This window comes from Molossus molossus, unplaced genomic scaffold (assembly GCF_014108415.1).
Source record: "Molossus molossus isolate mMolMol1 unplaced genomic scaffold, mMolMol1.p scaffold_m16_p_11, whole genome shotgun sequence".
NCBI classification, from domain to species: Eukaryota; Metazoa; Chordata; class Mammalia; order Chiroptera; family Molossidae; genus Molossus; species Molossus molossus.
In genome coordinates this window covers 63834428-63846062 of record NW_023425346.1, presented here as the reverse complement: position 1 = coordinate 63846062, position 11635 = coordinate 63834428, and the positions used below count along the sequence as shown (strand labels likewise).

Sequence of the window (11635 nt, the reverse complement as noted above, 5' to 3'; positions counted from 1 at the left end):
GTTTAGTGTGGTTCTATTTTTCTTTCTATTTCTTCTACTAATTACGGCAGTCCTTTTAACATTTCTTGCATTGCTGGTTTGGTGCTAATGTATTCCCTTAGCCTTTTTTGTCTGGGAAGCTCTTTATTTGACCTTCTATTTTTAATGATAGCCTTGCTGGGTAGAGTAGTCTTGGATTCAGATCCTTGTTTTTCATGACCTTGATTACTTCATGCCATTCCCTCTGGCCTGTAGTGTTTCTTCTGAAAAGTCAGCTGAGAGCCTTATGGGGTTTCCTTAGTAGGTAACCTGTTGCTTATCTCTTGCTGCTTTTAGCATTCTCTCTTTATCTTTAATTTTGGGCACTTTGATTACTATGTGTCTTGGTGTGGACCTGTTTGGGTTCTTCTTACTTGGGGCTCTCTGTGCTTCTTGAACTTGAATGCCTTCTTCCTTCACCAAGTTAGGGAAGTTTTCTGTCACTATTTCATTGAATATATTCTCTAATATTTGCTCATTTTCTTCTTCTTCAGGGACTCCTATGATGCGAATATTATTACGTTTTCAGTTGTCCCACAGTTCTCTTAAACTGTCTTCCTGTTTTTTAATTATTTTTTCCTTTTGTTTTTCTGATTCGTTGATTTTATCTACCCTGTCTTTTAATTCACTCATCCGGTCCTCAGCTTCCTCTACTGTGCTCTTTAGACCTTCCAATGTGTTGTTTATTTCTATTATGTCATTTTTTATCTCTTCTTGATGGTTCTTAATTTCCAATTGTTTTATTTTTAGCATCTCTATGTCCTTACTCCTGCTGTTGAGCTTCCTCAAGATCATGGCTCTGAATTCTAGCTCTGTTAATTTGCCTAACTGCTCATTGATCTCATCATCGGTGGAGGTTTCTTGTTCTTTCATTTGGCTTTTGTTTCTGTGTTTCACCATTTTGGCTATCACAGTGGGCTTTGGAGCCTGTCTAGTTTTCCCTGTGGGTGTTGGTGTTCTGCTGTTTGTGACTCCCTCTCCTGTGTTTAGATAAGTGGGGGAGGACCCACGTTAAACACCATTGTCAAGTTTTACTTTCATGGTTAAAGTTGCCAGCCCAGGAAAGGTACTGTTATCCTCTAGCTTTTTGCCTGGAGGCCAGCAGTCGAGGTTACTTGAAGAGTTTTGGATTGTCAGTTGATTGAAAAACTTTCTCAGGTCCTCAGCTTAAGGGGATTTCCTCAGGTTGGGGCAGATGCTGGTTGTTAGTGAGCCTCAGTTAGCATTTCAATGGCCCACAGAGTGGGGTTGAATCTCGGAGGGAGGGGCTGCTGCCTTTCCCCAGAGCTCTGGGAAGGAGCAATATGCCCTTGTCTAAAAATTCAACCTGCGACCCTTCATTCTGTGGGCTGATGTTCACCACTGAGCCATACTGGGCAGGGTGAAATCACACTTTTTTATTTTTTAATCCTCACCTGAGGACATTTTTCCATTTTTTGTTCAGATAGAGTGGAGGGAGCGAGAGGAAGAGAGAGAGAGAGAGTGAGTGATATTAACATGAAAGGGACACATCGAGTGGCTGCCACCCACACGACCCAACCAGGGCCAGGGACAAACTGCAACTGAGATATGTGCCCTTAGCAGGAACTGAACCCGGGTCTTTCTGGACCACAGGCCGATGCTCTAACCACTGAGCAAACTGACCAGGGCATGAAATCACACTTTAATTTATCTAGCTTTTCACCTGTCATTCCCACTTATCTACTCAAAACTACTCATAAAAAATATTTCTTTTATTTTACTGAAACTTCCGGTCAACTTACTTCAGCACCTTTTTGGCAATCAGGAGATCCATTCTTTTTTTTTTTTTTTAATCCTCATCCAAGGATATTTTTCTATTTATCTTCAGTTAGAGTGTGAGGGAGGGAGGGAGTAAGAGAAAGAGAGAGAGAAACATTGACATGAGAGAGACACATCAATTGGTTGCCTCCTGCACTACCCCAACCAGGAGGCCCGGGACTGAACCACAACCAAGGTACGTGCCCTTGACTGGAATTGAACCCACAACTCTTTGGTCCATGGGCTGATGCTCTAACTGCTGAGCCAAACCTGCCAGGGCAGGAGATCCATTCTTTAATTACTTTCTTTTCTTTCCCTTTTAGTTCCATTATTTTGGTTCCCCATTTGTTTGCTCATTTCTCTTATCACTTGCCTAAACAAAATCCTTCATGTGCATATATATCAACTTCACTATATCTGCACACATGGATCTGAGAATTGATTAAGATAATCACACAACCAGGCAGATTGACATTTCTGTGAAATTATAATCCTGAAACTCAGTGATATCCTTCAGTCTTGTCATCTTTCTTGCACATGTCATTTGGAAAATTTAAATAATCAGGTGGTAAATTTCTCAACTTCCTATGACCAATTCAAAGAATAAACCTATTTATGAGCCTACCTACTCCTTCTTTCTTCATGTCTCCACAGTGAAGACATTCCTTCTCTTCCCAAAGACCAATTCTTCAACATTTACTAGCAATTTTTTCCCTCTCATGTTATGAGGAATTTTGCTCCTTTACAACTCTCTCCTCTCTATATTGCATTATCAAATCTACCTGTTTTCTATTTCATTATTTATTCATTTTAAAAGTCCCCTACTAGCCTTGATCAGTTTGTACTGAAGGGTCCCAGATTCAATCTGGTCAAGGGCCATACTTGGGTTACAAATTTAATTTCTGGCCCCCAGTCTGGGATGTTCAGGAAACAACCAATCGATTGTCACATAGATGTTTCTCTCTCTTTTCTCTCCCTTCCTCCCTCCCTTCCATTCCCTCTAAAATAATCAATGTAAAAATATCCTCAGATGAAGATTAACAACAACAACAAAAAAAGTCCCCTATTTCACCAATTTTAAACAAACTAAATTGGATCCTATATAGCAGCAGTTCTTGGCTTTTTTGGGGGGTCAAATGACCCTTTCACAGGGGTCGCCTAAGACCATCAGAAAACACATATTTCTGATGGTCTTAGAAACCGAGACACCACCCCTCTATCCATCTCCAGATGGGTCCGCCCACATACAAATATGCCCACATACAAATACCCAGCATGATGACATCATTGAGCCAACCCCATCATATACACCCCGTACAAATACAAGTGTATGTGACAGGGTTGGCACCATAATGTATTTATGTGGACCAGTCACACATGTGTAGAGAGCAGCTACTGTGTAGAAAGCATCTACTCTGTTAAAAGAAGCTACTGTGCTGAAAGCAGCAGTATTGGAGGTAAAACAACACTTCATAAATTATAATTACTGGGTAAATGTAAAATTATGTACTGTAAAATCATCAACTACAGCAAAAATATATATTTGTACCATGGGAACTTAATCTGGATGCTGATCAGTCTTTTTATATTCAGCTGTGGTTGATGTAAATACTGCCCCCTTGTGATAGTAACAGGTATGTAAAAACAACAACAACACAGAATGGTAAATCATAGGAAATTTTAATGAACTGTATTGACTCAACTATTCCATGCATCATCTTTTGTATAATTAAAGCTATTGTTATATATTATTTTCATTAGCAAACCATCCCATTACAATGGATCGTGTAGAGGAAAATGTTAAGAAAAGAAAATATAATGAGGATTTTTTACAGTATGGTTTTACCTCACTAATTATAGCAGGATTGAGAAACTGCAATGTGTTATTTGTTGTGAAGTTCTATCAGCCGAATCTATGAAGCCGAACAAACTAAAACACCATTTGGATAGTGAGCATCCGAGCTTTACCAGCAAGAATATCAACTATTTTAGAAGCAAAGCTTATGGACTCAAGAAAGCCAGACTTGACACTGGTGGCAAGTACCACAAACAAAACAAAGCAGTTATTGAAGCTTCATATTTGGTGTCACTCAGAATTGCCAGAACTATGAAACCTCACACCATTGCTGAGGATTTACTGTTGCCAGCGGCCAAAGACATTGTTTGAGTTATGATCGGAAACAAATTTGTTACAAAATTGAGTGCAGTTTTCTTATCTAATGACACCGTCTGCAGAAGAATAGATGACATGTCTGCTGATATTCTTGATCAGGTAACCCAGGAAATTAATCTGCTTCACTTTCAATATTTAGCATCCAGCTTGATGAATCTACAGACATTGCAAACTGTTCACGTGAGATATATAATAATGACGACTTTAAAGATGAGTTTATTTTTTGCAAACCTCTTGAAACGACAACTGCTGCATGTGATGTATTTGACACAGTTGGTTCATTTCTGAAAGAGCATAAGATCTCTTGGGAAAAGGTTTGTGGTGTTTGTACAGATGGTGCTCCAGCTATGCTAAGATGTTAACCTGGATTTCAACGTTTGGTACCGAATGAGTCACCAAAAGTCGTCAGAACTCACTGTATGATTCACCGGCAAGTAGTAGCAATGAAGATGCTGCCACAAGAGTAACAAGAAGTAATGAAAAGCGTCATAAGTTCTCTCAGTTTTGTAAAGGCAAGCACTTTAAACAGTTGACTGTTTTTACAACTGTGCAAAGAGTTGGATGCACAGAACGATACTCTGCTATTTCACACTAAAGTGAGAAGGTTATTGACAGGAAAAGTTTTAAAATGTGTTTTTGAGCTTTGTGATGAACTCAAAACATTTTTTAATCTGAAAGAAAGACCACAGTTTGAAGGATTTTCAGTGATAAAAGTGAACTGCAGAAAATAGCTTACTTGGTTGACATCTTTTCCATCTTGAATGAGTTAAATTTATCACTGCAAGGACCAAATGCAACATGCCTCTATTTGTCTAAAAAGATCCAATCATTTCAAATGAAACTTCAGCTTTGGCAAAAAAAAAATTGGATGAAAATAAAATTTACATGTTGCCTACCTTATCTGCTTTCTTTGAGGAGCATGACATTGAACCAGACAAAAAGATTATAATGATAATTTCTGTGAAAGAACACTTGCACATGCTTGCAGACAAAATTTCATCATACTTTCCAAATCTCCCTGACACCCCATTTGTACTTGCCAGATGCCCCATTCACAGTCAAATTTGAAGATGTTCCTGAGACAGCACAAGAGGAGTTCATTGAACTTATTAACAGCGATGCAGCAAGAACTGATTTCTTTACAATGCCAGTTACAAAATTTTGGATCAAGTGTTTGCAGTCATATCCTGTTCTGTCTGAGACGGTGTTGTGCCTTCTTATATTTCCAACAACATATCATTGTGAAATAAGGTTTTCCAGCTTGTTGGTTATCAAGTCTAAATACAGAAGAAGACTTGTTGTGGAAGATGATTTTTGTTGTACTCTTGCAAAGACTGCCCCAAGAATTTCTGATCTGGTGAGAAAGAAGCAATCTCAACCTTCTCACTGACATTGGCTTTTTACCCATACTGTCACAAAATGTAGCAATATAGTTCACTGTTGTTATATTAAGACTGTTACCCATGCTATACCATGCTTCAAAACAAAATTTCATTTATTTATAATTAGAAATAAATATTTCACAACATACAATTACATAGTTTTTGTGATTAATCACTATGCTTTAATTCTGTTCACTTTGTAACAATGAAAATACATCCTGCATATCAGATATCTACATTACAATTCATAATAGTAGCAAAATTACAGTTATGGAATAGCAACAAAAATAATTTTATGGTTGGGGGTCACCACAATATGAGGAACTGTATTAAAGGGTCTCAGCATTAGGAAGGTTGAGAACCACTGCTACACTTAAAAGCAAACCAAAACAAACCAAACCAAATAGTTGAAACCTTCTTAGTGGCTCTTACTGAGCTTTGACTTAACCCTGACATTTTATTTTGACCTACAGGCACTAAATGTTCTTGGATCCTATTTATACTTCCAACATACACTAATATCATTCTGTTCCTTGCTAACCACATATTTGCCACACAGCTTTTATATTCTTCAAGCACCGAAATGCTTCATCTAATGAACATCTAATGACTCCACTTGCCATGAACATCATAGTTTTTCTGGTATAACCTGGAATGCTAAGCACTCCTGCTTTATAGTCCTTCCTTCTTCCTTCCCCATTCCCTGCTGGGGCAAGATTGCTCTGGGGCAGGAGTAGCTAGCAGTAGTTCTCCCACTCCAAAATGTGCCCTTGGACCATGGTTTGGCAAGGTGTTCCTAAAATGACAAATCAAACTACCTTAGGTCTAGTGAGAAAACAAGAACTTCAGATTATTTATCTATGTTGTGATCCATGAGCCATTGTGTCATCACTGATGCCAATCAGACATTTGGTTACAGAATCCAATATTGTTTATGATTTAATTTCCAATCTAATTAGTTATAAACAGAACATAGAGTTTTGAGAAGGTAGTTAGGACTCTCCCATGTTACAAGAGGTACAGAGAGAAAGGAATATAAACCAAGTCAAGGTACAGGAAGTGGAGAAATCCTGACCTTCCAGGGCAGGGGGACAGCCAAGGAATGCAGAAGCAGTAACAGCAAGAGGTCCATCTGTAACATCTTTTCTACTAAAGCTGGTCTCTGATGTCTTGTGAGTATAATGAATCCCAAGAGGGATGGGTTTATCATTCCCAGATGCAGATACATTTTAACATTAGTACAACTAAGGAACCAAGTGGGCTGTGCATGGGGATAACATTTAGCAAGTTTTGAAATAGGACATCAGATGGTTCTCCTTCAAAGTGACTGCTGTCTCTCCTAGAACCAGTTCTCTCTTTGTGGATGCACAATTTAGGAAGTATCAACAAATTAAAGGCAAATGACCAAGAACACAAAAAAGAGGCCTAGAAGAGTAATGTTTATTAGGAGAAACTCACAGAGAAGAAACAACATTAAGTATGTGAGTACTATGATGCTCGTTGCATTTTGAGTGAACACATAGGGAACTAATAAAACCGAACATCAGACTTTGGGAAAGAAATTCTAATCCTTTAATTTGAGCAGCATGATTAGTGAAGCACCAGCCACCCCCTATTTGAAATCAGTTACTGGAATCCAATAGCAGTACGATATGGCAAACACTTGAAACCAACCCTACTCTATCTGTCAGCTTTTATGAATTGGAGAACATGAGTCTACCCCTTCAGGTGATCATGGTGCTGGGATAAAAACCTTAGTTACAACCAGTTTCCATGGAGCTTTGCAGGAGGCCAACCTCTTTTAAGGAAGTTCAGCCTGCAGGAAAATTATTCTTGAACAAGTTAACCTTTACTTTCCCAAAGATCATCTCATCCCAGGGAACATATAAAACCTAAAGGTCTAGAAGAAATATAATCATTATTGTGGGGATAGAAATATTGCAAATGAGTCAAATAGTATATTGTGAGAGTATAGATCCCCTAGGAAACGGTATAGAGGGGAGACGAGTTTGTAGAGTGACTGACTTGACAAGGCAACATGTTATTGGAAATGACCATGTAAAAACTTTCTAGGCAGAGTTAATAGTATCAACCTGTTATAGTGTGCAAATAGTGGCCAGTGCAAATAGAAATCATAGCAGCAGTATCTAGGCAGATTGTTGTTGTTGTTGTTTTTTTACTTCTTAGTATACAGGGAGCAGAGTAATTAGTAACCTAGAATACCTAAGAATCAATTTAAAGGGAATTTATTTATGAGGCAGAAATTATAGCAAAACCTCAAATAACTAATCAGCACTTTAAACTTGAAAGAAGGTCAAATTTGTGTTCACCAAAAAAGACTATTAAGTCAGCCTTCTGTAATTCTCAAACTTTCTTACCCAGTAGGTTAAGGTGGTTTCATAGGTTCCAAATAACTAGACATGGAGGACATGGCATCAAGCTTCCCTAGCATGGAAGTATATGATTCTAATATTGAAGTATGGACTCTCCAACTAAAAGCTTAACGAAATGAGGGATTGTTGTCATCCACATGACATGAATTCTAGAGGTGGCATAGTTGCAGTTAACTTAGTGGTTCAATTATTTTCAGAAAATTTCCATTTTTTCCATCTCTGCTATTCACAATGTGTTGGATTCACTTACTGTTTATTGTTTTTTGCTTTTTATTCTTGACCTTTTATTTATTTATTTATTATTGTTGAGAGTATTACAGATGTCCTCCTTTTTTCCCCATTGACCCCCTCCTTCCCGCTCCCACCCCTCTTCTGCCTTCCCCAGGCTAGTGTCCGTGTTGATTGGTTGTGCATATATCATATATGTTCTTTGGTTTATCTCTTCCCACCCCTCCCACCCCCCATCCCTCTAAGATTTGTCAGTCTGTTCCCTATTTCTATAATTCTGGATTTCTTTTGCTCAACAGCTTATTTTGTTCATGATGTTCCATGAATCAGTGAGATATGTGGTACTTGTATTTCTCTGACTAGCTTATTTTGCTTGGCATAGTATGTATGTTGGTTTTAATCTTCAAGTTTGTATTCTCTTGTCACATAAATGCCTATAATGTTTCCAAGCATCTTAGTGCCACACATCAAATACCCAAAAGCCAGAAGGGGAGAAGAAAGCATATCCCTTCATTGTGAATCATTCTAAAACTAAGAAAATGCTTCAGTATTTACCGGCGGACTTTGCCTAAAACCTCATCAGTCAGAATTAAGCCCTACTCTTGTTCACAAAGCAAACGCTAACAAGGAAAAGAAAATTACTAAGAGTTTAATTGTTAGGCAGATGTCTCTCCTAGCTGTCAGATACTTTAATTCAACTGAGGTTCTGGCAGGGTTGAGGGGTGAGACAGAGGGGACACAGAAAGGCTACTAGATTAGCTACGAAATACGTGTGTCACAGACTGTTTCCATGGTAAATCAACAGCAATTGGTATATTCTTTAAAGCAGTTGTTTTGTTTTAATATTTTGATCTTATAATATGGTTATTATTTTTTATCCCTTTACTTAACAGTAACCATCTTGGCAGTGAGGCTATCTTATTTACTATGAAATGACCACAATATCTAACACAATGCTATGCAAAAAACAGTTTCTCAGTAAGCTAGTACTTAACATTTCTTTATAAATGATATACAGGTATGCCTCATTTTGTACAAGTAAATGTTCTTCAAAGTTGTGAGCAAATTAATGCTTGTAAGTCAAATCTTTTTCCCCCCATATATTATTATTATAATTAATGAAGCCTGTTCCATGTTAATATTCAACTGCTAGTGTCTAATATTTTAAATGTAAACTCAGTTTTCATCAAATATCTTTGTCAAGCAATTGGTGGTCTAAAAATAAATTCATGGAAACATAAAGAAAATTAAAGAATTAAAGAAACTTTAAACCTTTTTATAAAATAAAAACTATTTTGGCCCCAGCAGGGTTGTTTGGTTGTTTGGAGTGTCTTCCCATGGACTGGGGGTGTTTGGGATTCAATTCCAAGTCAGGGCCTAGGCTTAGGTTCTGGGTTCAATCCTCAGGTGGGGCTTGTGTAGGGTAGGGAGGTGCCAATTGACATTTCTGTCTCCCTTTCTCTCTCTAAAATAAAATAAAAATTATTCTGTATCATGGAGTATATTATACTGAAGGCAGAGCTTATATAAAAAAAAGAAGTTTTAAATTTGCTTTTATTTAAGTTGACACCCTTATATAAAAAATATTTGAATTAAGTTTCCAAATATTCAGATATTGATTTTGATGTAAGGACTTATAAGTTGAAATCAGGTAGATAGAATTACTACACTATGGAATAATGCTTAAAATCCACAACAACAACAGAAAAACATAAATAACACATTTCTTATCCATCTTTTCCTTGAATGTTGCTTATACTCACACAAGTTCAGTATTCTTCTGGTAGGGAAAAATAATTTCAAAACCGAAATAGACTTTAGCAGTTCTTTAGTCAAACCTAATATATTATACAATCTTTAAAGATGTGTCACACCTTACCAATGACTGGGAAGACCACTTGGCAGTCAAATACTTCTCTGTAGAAAGTCAAATGGAATTCAGGGCATTGCTATTTATCCCCTGTTGGGCTCCCTTTGACCTCTTTGAGAACAAGCAGAAGAATAACAACATCAAACTCTCTCCGCTGTGTGTTCATCATGGACAACTGTGATGAGTTGATACCAGAGTATCTCAACTTCATCTAGAGTGTGGTTGAGGCTGGAGACCTGCCCCTGAACATCTCTCAAGAAATGCTCCAGAAGAGCAAAATCCTGAAGGTCACTCGTTATTAAAAAGTGTCTTGAGCTCTTCTCTGAGCTGGTGGAAGACAAGGAGAACTATAATGTATTCTACAAGGCATTTTCTAAAAACCTAAAGCTTGGAGTCCTCGAGGACTCAACTAACTGGCAATGCCTTTCTGAGCTCCTGCACTATCACACCTCCCAGTCTGGAGATGAAATGACTTCTCTTTCACAATGTGTCTCTCACATGAAGAAGACCCAGAAGCTCAACTATTACATCAGTGGTGAGAACAAAGCAGGTTGCCAACTCTGCTTTTGTGGAGCGAGTATGTAAGTGGGGCTTTGAGGTAGCCTATCAATGAGTATTGTGTGCAGCAGCTCAAGAAGCTTGATGGGAATAACTTGGTCTCAGTTACCAAGGAGGGCCTGGAGCAACCTGAGGATGAAGAGACAACGAAAATGGAAGAGAGCAAGGCCAAGTTTGAGAACTTCTCTGCAAATTTATGAAAGAAATCTTGGATAAGAAGGTTGAAAAGCTGACCATCTCCAATAGGCTGTGTCTTCACCCTGCTGCACTGTGACCAGCACCTATGGCTGGACAGCTAGCATGGAGAGTATCATGAAAACCCAGGCTATTCAGGAAAACTCTCCAATGGGCTGCATGATGGTCAAAAAGCACCTGGAGATCAACCCTGACTACTCTACTGCGGAGACTGCAGCAGAGGTGGAGGAAGACAAGACTGACAAGGCTGTCAAGGACCTTGTGGTGTTGCTGTTTGAAACTGCACTGCTCTCTTCTGGCATCTCACTTGAGAATCCCCAGACCCACTCCAACTTCATCTACCGCATGATCAAGCTGGGCCTAGCCTCTTATGCTAATGGAGAGACAGCAGAAGAACCCAGTGCTGCTGTTCCTGATGAGGTCTCCCCATTGAGGATGATGAGGATGCCTCTCACATGGAAGAAGTGATTAGGAGTTTCTACCTGCAAACCTGTGTCCTCTGTGTAGTGTCTTCATGGCTTCCACAGCAACACTGAGTGGCCCGAGCCCACCTGGTTTCCTGTGCTGATATCTAGTTAGTGTTCTTTTTTCTCTCCTGTCTTTGCCTAAGGCAGATTGCAAGGGCCTCGAGTCTTCCCTTCTCATATTTGACATTGGTTTAGATGTTGTGTGGTGTGTTTGTTTATTATTATTTTGTTCTAAAATTAAAGTAGACAAAATAAGGAAGATGCAGTTTATTAAAAAGGTATGTCACATATATATTAGTATCACATATATAATAGTATTACAAAGACATTACTATCACACATAATAGTATCACATAGATACTATTTAATAGGAAAAAATCAGTCACCATAGTTAAAGTAAACAAACTGTAATAATATGGCAAGGTATACTAATTTTTAATAAAATATTTTTGTTCTCAAAACTAATACAATTATTTTATAAATATAATATCATGTACTTTCAAGTTAAAGTTTTTCAAAAGCAGCATAGTTCATGGGTTCCAAATGCTAATGAGAAAGTTTCTTAAATGCTA

The 11635-nt window shown here is 38.1% G+C and overlaps 1 pseudogene; it reads left to right on the top strand.

The window, feature by feature from the left end:
* The first annotated feature begins 8993 nt into the window (after nt 1–8993).
* On the top strand, nt 8994–11132 carry LOC118625021 (annotated as a pseudogene).
* Nucleotides 11133–11635: the final 503 nt, after the last annotated feature.